Source organism: Caretta caretta, chromosome 6, assembly GCF_965140235.1.
Source record: "Caretta caretta isolate rCarCar2 chromosome 6, rCarCar1.hap1, whole genome shotgun sequence".
Classification (NCBI taxonomy): domain Eukaryota; kingdom Metazoa; phylum Chordata; order Testudines; family Cheloniidae; genus Caretta; species Caretta caretta.
Window position 1 is genome coordinate 79,010,918 of NC_134211.1, and position 15,573 is coordinate 79,026,490.

Sequence of the window (15,573 nt, forward strand, 5' to 3'; positions counted from 1 at the left end):
CCAAGAGAGCAGAAGTATACCATGGTTGAAAGAGAGTGCCTAGCTGTGAAATGGGCCATGGAAACACTATGTTATTACCTTCTGAGATGACGGTTTACCCTTGTGACAGACCATGCACCCCTCCAGTGGATGCAGCGAAATAAAGAGAAGAATGCAAGGGTGACCAGATGGTTCCTGTCCCTTCAACCTTTCCAATTCACCATACAACACCAGGCTGAAAGCCACCATGGCAATGCAGATGGCTTGTCACGAGTACACCGCCTGACGTCCCAAGTTGCCCAACCCCGTAGTTTTGAGCGTCGGGGTGGAGGGGGGGATATTTGACAGGGTCAGGCCAGATGGCTATAGGAGAGTAATTTTTTTTTGAAGTAAAAGATGTGGGGTTTTTTTGCATAACACACTTACAAAGTAAAAACAGCAGCATATGCAATGTGTAATACAGCAACCAATCACAATTGTTTTCTCATTAGCTTCAGGGGAGGGAAGTGTTCAAGCTTGCTGGGCCCAGAGCAGGGGGCTTCATCGACTCTCGTGAAATTTGCCAATAAGCGCAAGACCCACCAAGGTAGAGCAGGAACTTTGTCACTATATATATATATATATATATATATATATATATATATAGCATTTTATGGTACATCTAGTAAGAAACATAAGAATACAATATACTATATTTTTTCAGTTTGATCAAGTTTACATGAGAGTAGAAAACTTAACTTTTATATTTCGTAGCTATTTAACTGTGAAACCTTAATATTAAATTAGTTATGGTTCATGCATTTGTTTCTTGCATTTTTAGTATATATTGTAGAGTCCAGCCATGTTAACAGTCAGACAAACAGTCCTCAGGTGTGAAACTCAACTGAATTCAGATGATACTATTTTATGAATAAGGGTTTGAAAGACTGAGTACAAAAGGAGTAGTACAATCCTTCAAATTCTCACTCAAGTAGAATTTGTTCATGCCTATAGTCAGATTGGAGTAGGTTTTTGTTTTTGTTTTGTTTTTTGTAAACCAGCAGAACTTTGCTGGAGACTGAAGCATCTTTGTTTTAGTTTTTTTTTCCTTTTTCCACATTTTTTTCTATTAAAAAACACAACAAAACTCCCAAACCTAGAAAATTCTATACAAAAACATGGTATTATGTAAAACAGTGGTTCTCAAACTTTTGTACTGGTGACCCCTTTCACATAGCAAGCTTTTGAGTGTGACCTCTCCTATAAATTAAAAACAGTTTTAAATATATTTAACACCATTATAAATGCCAGAGGCAAAGCGGGGTTTGAGGTGGAGGCTGACAGCTCGCAACCCCCCATGTAATAACCTCATGACCCCCTGAAGGGTCCTGACCCCCAGTTTGAGAACCCCTTGAAAACAATTAGATAATGTTTGTAAAGAATGTTGATATGTCTTAAAGTGTCTATAACAGTCTAAATTACTATTACTGAGAATTATAATCTGAAACTTCACAGATCCCAGAACATTAGCTTCTTGAGAGCCACCATGTAGTAAAAACAATATACATTTGCTGATATTTAAAAAATAATTGAGAACTCAATCTTCAGTATACACTAAATGATGCTTACATTTTTATTTTAATCGTTCTGGGCTAACAAGCAATTGGTTAAGGGATGTAAGTAAGGGATATACAGTATTTCTGCCTCTTAATAAGAGGAGAGGTACCCATCAAGGAAGTGTAAGTGAGGGCCACACCATAGGAAAAATTTATGCATTACTTTAAATGAGTTCAAAAACCCCTTTCTCAAACACAATTCTCACATCAGTAAAAGATACCAGCTTTCCAGGAACACTTTATGTATTTAGAGCCTGTAAGATTTCCCAGGAGAGTGTGTCACATCTGCAAACAAAGATTCTCAGCATGATAGATTCTGTGACATTGCATGACTGTACATTCTGAGCAAAGCTGTTTATGAAAAATGAACTATGCCCATAATGAACTATACCCATGTTATTCAATGTCCCCAAGATAACTTAATAAAACGTATGATCACAGCAGGCATGGGTCAGGAGAGTCAGCATCATGTTTTATCATGACTGTTTTCAGTACTTGACTTGGATTTAGCTGGAAGGTGATATTTGACAAGAGTGGAAATATCATGAATCCCAGCATCAAGCCTCTTATCTCTGAGAGCAATGTTAAAAGTTATAATTATGTTAAGGAAAACATAGATTCTTTTCAAGTGAGCTGTAGCTCACGAAAGCTTATGCTCAAATAAATTTGTTAGTCTCTAAGGTGCCACAAGTACTCCTTTTCTTTTTATCGATTCTTTGTAAGTTAAAGTTCATGATGATTAATTAAAAAAACCCTCTTCAAATAATTGAATCAGTCACGCGAAATCATACAACAATCCAAAAATATCTTTAAATTAAACTTTTTAAAATAAAACAGAATATTTCAAACTACCTTTTCAATGTATAAAATTTTACAAAATATACATGATACACAGACACACATTAAAGGGCAATTTTGAGCCCTCTAGTGGTAAAAAACATTTGAGATAGGATAGAAGGAGGCAGGTCAACCAGTCTAAGCCTACACATGTCTATATCCTGCAAACCTGTAGCATTTTCATGTATTTGCCTGTGAGTGTTCAGCAGGGATTAATCTTTGTATGTGTTTGTACAGTTCCTTGACTCTGATTAGGGTATATGGATATTCCTGCAATCTAAGTGTTAATAATATTAACAGAGACCTGAGAATGAATATATTCCCTTTTCCATCTTGTAAGTTGTCTTTTCTACTTTATCTACAAAAAAATTACCCTTTTCATAAAAAAGCTCTCCTATATTCCTTTAATGCCCACATGATCATCTGATCTTAGTGACAACATTACTGAAAAAACTAAACAAACCACCACAGCCTGGAGAGTTATTTAAACAAGAAGCATTCTCAAACACGGTATTGTTACTCTCAGCCACACATTCAGTGGTGCCACAAGTTAGTACTCTTGCAAGGAGAGGAATAGAATGGCACCACTCCATTTTATTGTGGAAAAGGGATATTTATAAAATGACTCTTGTGACGGGGCAAGGCCAGATGGCTATAGAAAAGTAGTGGGAGATAGATATATTAGCTCCAGGCTAAACAAATCCCTGGTACCAGGATAATCCAGGATAAATGGCAGCTGCTCCAAGTCAATTAAGACACCTGGGGCCAATTAAGAACTTTCCAGAAGGCAGGGAGAAGGCTAGGTTGATTGGGACACCTGAAGCCAGTTAGGGGCTGGCTGAAACTAGTTAAAAGCCTCCCAGTTAGTCAGGTGGGGATGCATGTCAGGAGCTGTGGGAGGAAGTTGCGCTGTTGGAGAGGCTGAGTAGTACACACCATATCAGGCACAAGGAAGGAGGCCCTGAGGTAAAGGTGAAGTGGAGCTTGAGGAAGTAAGGGCTGCTGTGGGGGAAGTAGCCCAGGGAATTTGTACATGTTATGTTTCTAAAAGGTTAGCTACCATAGCTGATATTATTAGGGTCCCTGGGCTGGAGTCCCGAGTAGAGGGTGGGCCCGGGCTCCACCACACAACCTTTGCCCCCTGATTAATCACTGAGACTGGGAGACAACAGAGACTGTGCAAGGAAGGATAACTTCTCCGCACCTCCCTCACTGGCTTATGATGAAAATGGCTCAGTAGACTGTGACCCTTGTCTCTAGAGAGAGAAGGGTTACGTGAGGGTCACAGTGAGCCTCTGAGGCTAGCGAAACCGCCAGGAAATGTGGGACCCACGGAGTCAAGGACAGAGCTTTGTCACACTCGCTACACAAGAATCTGTGAAGTTTTCCTCAATGATCCAGTAAATTACTTTGATCCATTTATTTTAATTCAATGCTTTTTGCATACAATACTAGTTATTTATTAATTCTTTAACATTTTTCTAACATACTTTGGGTTAGATTGTACGTAATATTTTCAAAAGCACTTAAAGTAATTTAGGATCCTAACTCCCATTGACATTCAATGAGACTTAGGCTCCTGAGTCACTCAGGCACATCTGAAAATTTTACCATGTGGCTTTTACACTACCATCCGGCATAACGGACAGGGTGAAGCCTTATGGCTATAGATTATGATTTTTTTCTCTGTCTTTTAAGTACTTATTTGTCTCCACTTACCACATCATGATCACAATCTCAACATATTTACCCTCACAATAATCCTGTAAGGTAGAGAAGTGCTATTATCCCATTTTATAAATGGAAAACTGAGGTACTGAGAAACTAAGGCCAGATTCTTAAAAGTCCACCATTTTACCCTCTTCTGGCATTTTCAAAGCTGCTGTGCAGCTTCTGCCTAACCCCCTTTGCAAAGCCACCTAAGCACTGACTCCATAGCTAATGTGCTGATGAGCAGCTCACAGCCCTAGCTCAGGCTGAAGTCCTAGAGACCCCAAAGCAGGATTCTCAAACTAGGGGAGGCAATGTCTATCTCATCAGTGGGATCCAGTGCTACAGTCATGCTCTGAGCACACCTAAGACCTGGTACCTGTCAGACCCCATAGCAGTAGGGCCATATGTAGGCCACCAATAGGCAACCCAGCACCCATAAAAAAGACAGATCGCGGCATGGGGAAATGTAGGGCTTAGCTGAGAGAGCTACCCATTATGAGCAGGAGACCAAGAAAAAAACTTTTGGCTGCTAAGACATGGGCTACCTAGGCAGCTGACCTGACTTAGGTACCTAAGTCCAGGAGATGTTTGCAGCTGAGCAGAGAGAGGCACCTATTTCTGGCCCATCAGCCAGGTGCACCAGGTCAGCTGTTTAGGCACCTAGGCCCCTCTCCTCTCATGCCGTTCTTTTTGACATTTCACTCCAGGCTAGCTTAGTTGGTCCCCACTTAGCTGGATTGCTTCTGAAAATCTCTTCTTTATGCTCCAAATTCTCCCCACACTTTGTCTGGAGAGCCTGGGCACCCAGCTTGAGACCTCCACAGGGCTTCAGGCCACTTACAGATAAGATGTTGCAATGCTGAGTGAACCAAAGCTTAAATATCTTTAAGAATCTTGGCCTAAGTGGTGATGTAATAATTGGGCCTACAAAATTACCCTAAATTAGGAATTCAACTGTAAAAAGTAGATATAAGTTTATAAAGTGTCACAATAACCTATACCAATAAACATTGATGGGAGAAGGTACAAAAGGGAGACAGAAATACTGAATTAGTTTAAACAAAAAGGCTTACTGATATAATTCAAGGATTGTGTTAAGATTGTGCTTGGAAGAAGAGAAGTGTGGGACTGGAATTCCATTAACTAAATAAAGTTGGCAAATAAGGAATTTAGGCTTATTGGTGGACAAAACAATGAGAGGACTATTCCACCCAACACTCCCTTTTTGGGTCTTAAAAATAAAACAGTTTTGGAGAAAAGTTAGCAGAGGAAGCAGCCATCTGCCAACAACCACTGAAGTGAGTTATCCCATCATGACTGCCACCCCTACTGTGTCCTTGGACCCTGGGCTCCACCATGACATCATTGTGCCTTCATTGTCCAGCTCCTGAGTGATATTCTGACCAGACTGGGCCAAGGTTGGAAGCCTAGATGACATTGCGACCTCCATTGGCTCCAGCAAAATCCCAAACACCCCTTCTGGTGTGTATTGTCTTGTCTTCTAGGAAATGGGTTTGGACTTTAACAATAACAGCAACAACAGCAGCTCCAGCCAGTTTCAACTAACTTTGTCTCTTTTTCCCAAAAAGGATAGTTATTACCATCTTTGATACCATCTAATGGACTGTCAGAAAAGAGGTTTTCTTTCTAAGAACTCTTTACAACTAAAGAGAAAGGTAACACGGGATTTTGTTAAAATGAAAGTCTTATTTAAAACTTTACATTTCAAATGTTAACTGTTCTTCTAATTTCTTTTCTGTATCTTCTATAAAAGGTTAAAAGGATGTTTAATTACATGCTTGCCATGGTATCAAGCAGGCTGAGGTCTCTGTATACCAAACCTTGATCCTTGTTTAAAACTGGCAGCGTCAGGGTCATATTAACACCTTTGACTCTTGGGTCCCATATATTCCATCTAAATTACTACAACAGTGACTTACCCAAAATCATATAGATTCAATTCCCTACTCTGCTACAGATTTTCTAAGTCTCCTTTGTGGAGTTACAAGCTAGTGCCTTAACCACCGGACTATTCTTTCTCATTCTATCTGATCTTAAGGTTTAGGTTCTTCGCTTGCTGAAAAACCTGATTTTTAGGACAATCACTCTTCCTTTTGCCACGTCCTGGAACCATCATTGATGCAATTCTCTAAGGGATCCAGCATGTGTTTTATAGCTACAATGTTCTAGAATTGTGCCTGTGTGCTTCTCTACCGTTCTGTTAGTTAACCATGGTGACTTGTAGGTGCAGGATAGGGAGGCTGTGTTTTGACACCAAAGCATCTATGGTTGCTTATGACAATCATCTTGGTGTCTGTGTCTGGATCCAATGCAACCAGCTTTCCCAATGTATGGCTAAGATTGGTGTTTGGAGGAAAGCTAGCTGGCTGAAATACAATCCAGATAAGCCACAGGTGACATTGGCAGGCTGGGGAAAATAACCAGAGGAAAAGGTGAGATTTTCTCCTACAATTGAGGATTTTCATTACTCAAATTTGCTGGGGGTGGGGCAGTGTTATTGAAACCTTGGGTGCATTCTGATATTCAGATCATAGCAGTGGCCAAAAGAGCTTTTTCCACCTATCCTTGGAAAGATTGATATATCCTTTTATTTCATATGTATACCTCACCACAGTTATCACTGCCTTAGTTATGCCTCCAGACTGAATTACTGTAATGTGCTTTACTTGAGGACACTCCTGAACACCGTTCACAGACTTCAGCTGGTGCAAGATGTAGTACTTACTGCAGAGGACAATTTATCTGGTCTCCAGAGACATCACTGGCTTCCTTTTTACTTCAGGCCACAATGTAAGGTGTTGGTTTTGATCTATAAAGCCCTACATGGTTTGGAAACTGTGTATCGTAGAGGCTACAACTCTCTTCAAATATTAATATCTCAATTAGTTCTCTGGCCTGTGTTTTACAGGAGGTCAGATTAGATGAGCAAAATGATTGCTTCTGGCCTTTGTATTAATAAATCTAGATCTTCAGGGATGGTGGAGTTTAACTGTCTCTGGATTTGTTTTTCTGGGCTCCAGTTACAGGGCATTCTCAGTAGAGGATCTTGAACTCTGGCATTCTGCTCACCTCAGTCCAATAGAGGTGGAATTTGCTGGACTTTCGGAAATGGTGCATATCTTAGTTGTCCAGGACTTTTTCTGAGGGGATATGTTGAATGGGGAGGCTATCAGTGTTTTCTGTAGTGATCTAGAATGGACATTGTCATATTCTGAATTATTATTCTAATATATGTTTTTAAAGTTGTAATTGTCAAGAGCTTAGGATAGGCACATTGTGTAAATGAAATGTAATTAATTCTTATTCTTAACTGTACAGTAACAAACATTTTTTTGCTTGGAGGATATTAGAACTGTTTAATATTTGTTATTACTAAATTAACTTTGTTTATTTTAATCCCTATCACAACGCCTCACATGCTACAAAAATTACCTTCTCAAAATGAATAATTTCTATTAAAAATGTTCACTATCTTCTTAGCTAGGAAGAATTTTTTGAGAATATTATTCAGATTAAGACATACATGATGAAACATGAGGTTTCTGTGAGATAACTGCACACTTCAGGCATGTAATGAAACACCAGGTAGAAGCCTAGACCAAATGCCTCCAGCATGCAAGGAGTATGGTTATCACATGCCTGGGAGTTTGTTATGTCTTTCAGAAAAGAGTACAGTAGATTTGCCTACGCCAAATTGATTCCTGACTGGCCGGTAGCTGTCTGGCATTGCAAGCTTCCACAGGGCTATCACCACTCTCTTGTGAACTGTGAGGGCTGCTCTCATCTTATTATTCTGGTGCTTCAGAGCAGGGGAAAGCAAGTCACAGAGTTCCATGGAAGTGCCCTGATGCATGCAAAAGTTTCACAGCCATTGGGAATTGTCCCAGACCTGCAACACTTTGTGGTCCCACCAGTCTGTGCTTGTTTCCTGGGCCCAGAATCGGCGTTCCACTGCATGAACATGCCCCATTACCACCATGATGTCCACATTGCCTGTGCCCGTACTTTGAGAGAAGTCTGTGTCCATGTCCTCATCACTCTCCTCACCGCGCTGCTGTCGCCTCCTCACCTGCTTTTGCAGGTTCTGGTTCTGCAAAACCTGCTGGATAATGCACGTGGTGTTTAGAACGGTCATAACTGCTGTGGTGATCCGAGCGGGCTCCATGCTTGCTGTGGTATGGCGTCTACAGGAGAGCAGAGTGACAGCGGAAGCGGCGGGTGGATGACGATGCTGACCGCAATATGGCACCCGCATGGAAAAAGGCATGAAACGATTATCAGCGATTGCTTTCACGGAGGGAGGAGCAAGAGGTAGGCTGAGAGCAGACTGTGCAGTACAACTGCTAGTTGTCATCATCTCCTGGGTGGTCGCGGTGCTGCTGGCTGGGAGAGCAGCCTGAGGCAGAATGGCCCCCTCAAGGATTGAACTTATTGAACTCACAACCCTGGGTTTAGCAGGCCAATGCTCAAACCACTGAGCTATCCCTTTGCCAATATTCCAGGCAGGACTGAATCTCCATTTGACCGAGGTCTTCCAGGAGCACCCATGTCTGCCCAGGCGCCCCTGGCAGACGTCACCGAGATCTGCCAGGAGCACCCATGTCTGCCCAAGCGCCCCGACTGACCTCACCGAGGCCGGCCAAGAGCACCCAGGAGATGATGAGGACGGCTGCCAGTTGTAATGCACCATCTGCTGCCACAAGGCAATGAGCTGCTGCTGTGTAGCAATGCAATCCCGCATCTGCCAGCACTCAGGAGACGTACGTACGATGACAGTGAGCTGAGCAGGCTCCATGCTTGCTGTGGTATGGCATCTGCACGAGTAACCCAGGAAAAAAGGCGCAAAACAATTGTCTGCTGTTGCTTTCATGGGGGGGGGGGCGGGCTGATGACATGTACCCAGAACCACCCGTGACAATGTTTTTTGCCCCATCAGATCTCAACCCAGAATTCCAATGGGCGGCGGAGACTGCAGGAACTGTAGGATAGCTACCCACAGTGCAACGCTCTGGAAGTCGACGCTAGCCTCGGAACTCTGGACGCACTCCACCAACTTAATGGTCTTAAGTGGAGACACACACAATTTTCTAAAAAATCGACTTCTATAAATTCGACCTAATTTCGTAGTGTAGACATAGCCTAAGTCAATCAAAATTCCAGATTATACTGACACTAGACTGTATGTTGTGGCTTGGAATCTTAAAACCCAAAAGAATTTTTTTCCATTCAAGTGCTGTGCTTTTGTTTTTAAAAAAGCCATATTATACTAAAAATAAATATTTCATGATGCTAGTACTGTCTAGCAGCACCACATTTAGGATTATATAATCACTTAATCTTAAATTCATGCCTCACAAAGTCAGATGTTATTGTTTAGCTGTGAAGTGTTGGGAATAGAAGAGGAATACAAGACGTATGGATGAAAGTGTCTTCAGACAAGATCAGTTCAGTTTTCTCTAACTTAAAAGTATTGTACAGTGGCTGCTTGCAGTGATGGTTTAAGGGCTGGTCCTGTGGCCCTTACCCCACACCATTTCCACAGAAATGAAAGGTGTTCTGTATGAAGTAGGATTTCAGTAACAAATGTTTATATATATATATTTTAAATGTTTCAGAGTAAAACTAACCACTGATTGTTAAAGTGTAGGCCAAAAATACTAATAAAGGAATCGTGAAAACTACTAATTATATAATTAGTATATTATAATTCCTTTCTGTACTTTGATGGTGCATTTTTACTTCAATAATGTGTTCAGTTCTGGTCACCTCCTGTCAAGGTTCCTCCCCCACTCTGAACTCTAGGGTACAGATGTGGGGACCTGCATGAAAAAACCCCCTAAGCTTATCTTTACCAGCTTAGGTCAAAACTTCCCCAAGGTACAAAATATTACACCCGTTATCCTTGGAATGGCCGCTACCACCACCAAACTAATACTGGTTACTGGGGAAGAGCTGTTTGGACGCGTCTTTCCCCCCAAAATACTTCCCCAAAACCTTGCACCCCACTTCCTGGACAAGGTTTGGTAAAAAGCCTCACCAATTTGCCTAGGTGACTACAGACCCAGACCCTTGGATCTTAAGAACAATGAACAATCCTCCCAACACTTGCACCCCCCCTTTCCTGGGAAATGTTGGATAAAAAGCCTCACCAATTTGCATAGGTGACCACAGACCCAAACCCTTGGATCTGAGAACAATGAAAAAGCATTCAGTGTTTTACAAGAAGACTTTTAATAAAAATAGCAGTAAATAGAAATAAAGAAATCCCCCCTGTAAAATCAGGATGGTAGATATCTTACAGGGTAATTAGATTCAAAAACATAGAGAACCCCTCTAGGCAAAACCTTAAGTTACAAAAAAGATACACAGACAGAAATAGTTATTCTATTCAGCACAATTCTTTTCTCAGCCATTTAAAGAAATCATAATCTAACACATACCTAGCTAGATTACTTACTAAAAGTTCTAAGACTCCATTCCTGTTCTGTCTCTGGCAAGAGCAGCACACAGACAGACACAAACCCTTTGTTTGTCTCCCTCCTCCCAGCTTTTGAAAGTATCTTGTCTCCTCATTGGTCATTTTGGTCAGGTGCCAGCGAGGTTACCTTTAGCTTCTTAACCCTTTACAGGTGAGAGGAGCTTTCCCCTGGCCAGGAGGGATTTCAAAGGGGTTTACCCTTCCCTTTATATTTATGACACGCCCCCCAAATCTCAGCTAGGGTGAAACACTGGCTGGGATTTCTTCCTGGAGCTCTAGGAAAACAGAGTTAATAAGACACATGCATCTCTAAATATACTACCAAGTACATAAAGACTAACAATATTTTCCACATCTCAAGGACGATTTTAACCAGTTGATTCTGGGAAACTTTCACGGGAGAGTGCATCAGCCACTTTGTTAGAAGCTCCTGAGATGTGTTGGACGTCGAAATCAAAATCTTGGAGAGCTAAACTCCACCGAAGAAGTTTTTTGTTAGTTTCTTTGACGGTGTGAAGCCACTTCAGTGCAGCATGGTCGGTTTGCAGGTGGAAACGCCGTCCCCAAACATATGGGCGTAGCTTTTCCAGAGCGTAGACAATGGCGTAACATTCTTTTTCAGTGACTGACCAGTTGCTTTCCCTCTCAGACAGTTTTTTGCTGAGAAACACTACAGGGTGGAATTCTTGATCAGGTCCTTTCTGCATTAAAACTGCTCCCACACCATGCTCGGACGCATCTGTGGTTACTAGGAACGGTTTGTCAAAGTCTGGGGCCCTTAGTACAGGGTCAGACATGAGTGTCGCTTTAAGCTTGTTAAAGGCCTTCTGACACTTTCCGGTCCACTGAACAGCATTTGGCTGTTTCTTTTTGGTTAGGTCTGTCAGTGGGGCAGCGATTTGGCTGTAGTGCGGTACAAAGCGTCTGTAATAACCGGCCAAGCCTAAGAAGGATTGAACCTGTTTCTTTGACTTTGGGACAGGCCACTTTTGGATAGCATCCACTTTGGCCTGTAGGGGGCTGATAGTTCCTTGACCCACCTGGTGTCCAAGGTAAGTCACTCTGTTTAGGCTTATTTGACACTTCTTAGCCTTAACAGTTAGTCCTGCCTCCCTTATGCGCTCAAGGACTTTTTGTAGATGTTCCAGGTGGTCTGCCCAGGAATCCGAAAATATGGCCACATCGTCAAGGTAGGCGACTGCATATTCTCCTAATCCCGCTAGGAGACCATCTACAAGTCTTTGGAAAGTGGCGGGTGCATTTCGCAGCCCGAAAGGGAGTACATTAAATTCATACAGCCCGAGATGTGTGATGAAGGCTGACCTTTCCTTGGCAGATTCATCTAGCGGTACCTGCCAGTACCCCTTGGTTAAGTCCAAGGTAGAGATGAACTGGGCCCGTCCCAGTTTCTCTAATAGTTCATCTGTGCGTGGCATTGGATAGTTGTCTGGGCGAGTTACAGCATTTAGCTTACGGTAGTCCACGCAAAAACGTATTTCCCCATCTGGTTTGGGAACTAGAACCACTTGAGATGCCCATGCACTGTCGGGGGGGGGGGCAGATTACACCCATCTGTAGCATATCCTGGATCTCCCGTTCTATAGCAGTTTTAGCTTGAGGAGACACCCGGTAAGGTTGGACCCTAATTGGGTGAGCATTACCTGTGTCAATGGAGTGGTATGCCCGTTCAGTCAGTCCTGGGGTGGCTGAGAACGTTGGCGCGTAGCTAGTGCACAGCTCCTGGATCTGCTGTCGCTGCATACGCCCAAGGGTCATGGAGAGGTTCACCTCTTCCACACCACCAGCACATTTCCCTTCGTAGTAAACACCTTCAGGCCACTCAGCGTCGTCTCCTCCCTGGGCTGTAAACTGACAAACCTTTAATTCTCTGGAATAAAAGGGCTTTAGAGAATTAATATGGTACACCTTAGGCTTCCGGTTGGAGGTGGGGAATGCTATGAGATAATTAACAGCTCCCAGGCGCTCCTGGACCGTGAATGGCCCTTCCCACGATGCTTCCATTTTATGGGCCTGGAGCGCCCTTAAGACCATGACCTGGTCTCCTACTTTGAAGGAACGCTCTCTGGCATGTTTATCATACCAGGCTTTTTGTTCTTTTTGAGCATCCTGTAAGTTTTCTCTAGCAAGGGCTAAAGAGGTTCGGAGGGTGTTTTGTAGGTTGGTTACAAAGTCCAGAATGTTAGTTCCTGGAGAAGGTGTAAATCCCTCCCATTGCTGCTTCACCAACTGCAATGGCCCCTTAACCTCACGGCCATATACAAGTTCAAATGGGGAAAACCCTAAACTGGGATGTGGTACAGCTCTGTAGGCAAAGAGCAACTGCTGCAACACTAGGTCCCAATCATTGGAGTGCTCATTTACGAATTTACGTATCATGGCCCCCAAAGTTCCATTAAACTTCTCCACCATGCCATTTGTTTGATGATGGTAAGGAGTGGCAACCAAGTGATTTACCCCATGAGCTTCCCAAAGGTTTTTCATAGTTCCTGCCAGGAAATTAGTCCCTGCATCGGTGAGGATGTCGGAGGGCCAACCTATCCTGGCAAAAATGTCTGCTAGTGCCTGGCACACACTTTTAGCCCTGGTGTCGCTTAGAGCTACTGCTTCCGGCCATCGGGTGGCAAAATCCATGAAAGTCAGTATGTACTGCTTTCCTCTGGGTGTCTTTTTCGGAAAAGGACCCAGAATATCCACAGCTACTCGCTGAAATGGAACTTCAATGATGGGGAGTGGCTGGAGAGGGGCTTTGACCTGGTCTTGGGGTTTTCCCACTCTTTGGCACACCTCACAAGACTGGACATAGGTAGAAACATCCTTGCCCATTCCCTCCCAGTGGAATGACCCCCCCAAACGGTCTTTGGTCCTGTTCACCCCAGCATGGCCACTAGGGTGATCGTGGGCTAAGCTCAAGAGCTTGGCCCGGTATTTAGTTGGAACTACCAACTGTCTCTGAGGATGCCAGTCTTCCTGGTGTCCACCAGAAAGAGTTTCCTTGTATAAAAGTCCTCTTTCTATAACAAACCTGGATCGATTAGAAGAGCTGAGAGGTGGTGGGTTGCTCCGTGCCGCCGTCCAAGCTCTCTGGAGGCTTTCATCTGCTTCCTGTTCGGTCTGGAACTGTTCCCTTGATGCTGGGGACATCAGTTCCTCATGGGATTGTGGACCTAGGCTTGGTCCCTCTGGAAGCGATATAGGGGATGGAGCTGTTTCTGTTGACTGTGAACCGCTCTCCGCTGGTGCACTATGTTGGAATTCAGGCTCCGGCTGAGCCTCTTGTGTAGGGTTATCGGCTGCTGCCAGTTCAGGTTCGGTGGGGCCTTCTGGTGTTGAGGTTGCAAGTACTGGATTCAGTGCTGACACGGGGTCTGGTGTTGGTTGTTCGGCTGGTTCCGGTTCTAGGACTGGTTCCGTCTGGGTCTCTGGGACTGGATCCACTACTGCTGTTGCAGACATTGGCCTGGGGTCCGGGTCCATCACCTCTGACCGGGTCCTGATAGAAGTTTCCGGAACAGAGCTAGGCCTCACGGCTTGTTTAGCCTGGCTGCGGGTGACCATTCCCACCCTCTTGGCCTGCTTCACATGATTGGCCAAGTCCTCCCCCAACAGCATGGGGATGGGATAATCATCATAGACTGCAAAAGTCCACATTCCTGACCAGCCCTTGTACTGGACAGGTAACTTGGCTGTAGGCAAATTGAAAGAGTTGGACTTGAAGGGTTGAATCGTCACTTGGATCTCTGGGTTGATTAAATTGGGGTCCACTAAGGAAGCATGGATAGCTGACACTTGTGCTCCGGTGTCCCTCCACGCGGTGACCTTCTTCCCGCCCACACTCACAGTTTCCCTCCGCTCCAAGGGTATCTGGGAGGTATCTGGGCCTGTGGACCTCTGGTGTGATTCCGGTGCAATGAACTGTAATCTGTTGGGGTTCTTGGGGCAGTTGGCCTTTACATGCCCCAGCTCGTTACATTTAAAACATCGTCCAGCTGACGGGTCACTGGGGCGAGGAGGGCTGCTGGAGAACGGGGTGGTGGGACGATAAGGGGTCTGGAGGGCTCTTTGGGAGGTAGGTGGGGCTTTGGGCGGCCCCCGGTAATAGGGTGTGGTCTGGGGTGGTCCCTTCTGGTCTCCGCTCCAACTGCGACCAGTTTTCTTCTTCTCTGCCACCTCCACCCATCTGGCTCCAATCTCTCCTGCCTCAATTACAGTTTTGGGTTTCCCATCTAGGATGTATCTTTCTATTTCCTCAGGAACACCCTCTAAGAATTGTTCCATTTGCATTAGGAAGGGCAAATTTACTGGAGATTCAACACTTGCTCCTGATATCCAGGCATCCCAATGTTTCACAATGTGGTAGGCATGTCGGGTAAATGACATGTCTGGTTTCCACCTTAGGGCTCTGAACCTCCGACGAGACTGCTCGGGTGTTATCCCCATTCTGACTCTCGCCTTGGATTTAAACAGTTCATACTTGTTCATGTGTTCTTTAGGCATTTCAGCTGCCACCTCAGCTAAGGGTCCACTGAGCTGCGGCCTCAGCTCTACCATGTATTGGTCAGCAGAGATGTTGTACCCAAGGCAGGCCCTTTCGAAGTTTTCTAAGAAGGCCTCAGCAGCAGGGAAATTCACAGTCTTCCAACCCAGGGTTTTTTTTTTTTTTTTTTTTTTTTTTTTTTCCTTCTCCAGGTACCTGCCTTGTAGGTGGGGAACTTTCTGGGATGGGAAGTGGTACCTGGAGAAGGATTGCTAGGGTTTGTTGGTATATTCTGCTGGGCCTTTATCCTCTCCATCTCCTCCACATGCTTCCTCTCTTTTTCCCTCTCCTCCTCCACATGCTTCCTTGCCTCCATTTCTTGTTCCTTCTTCAGCTGCATGAGTTCTATCTGTCTTTCATGTTCCCTTTGTCTTTCCTCAGCCTGAAATTTGGCT

The 15,573-nt window shown here is 44.0% G+C and overlaps 1 long non-coding RNA gene across 2 annotated transcripts in view; it reads left to right on the forward strand.

Annotated features, from left to right (window-relative positions):
• Nucleotides 1-9,766, forward strand: part of LOC142072549 (uncharacterized) — a 46,885-nt gene extending 37,119 nt beyond the window's left edge. For both annotated transcript variants that reach the window (XR_012668981.1, XR_012668980.1), the window contains exon 5: nucleotides 9,082-9,766. This is a non-coding gene — a long non-coding RNA (uncharacterized LOC142072549). The remainder of the gene's footprint in view (nucleotides 1-9,081) is intronic.
• Nucleotides 9,767-15,573: the final 5,807 nt, after the last annotated feature.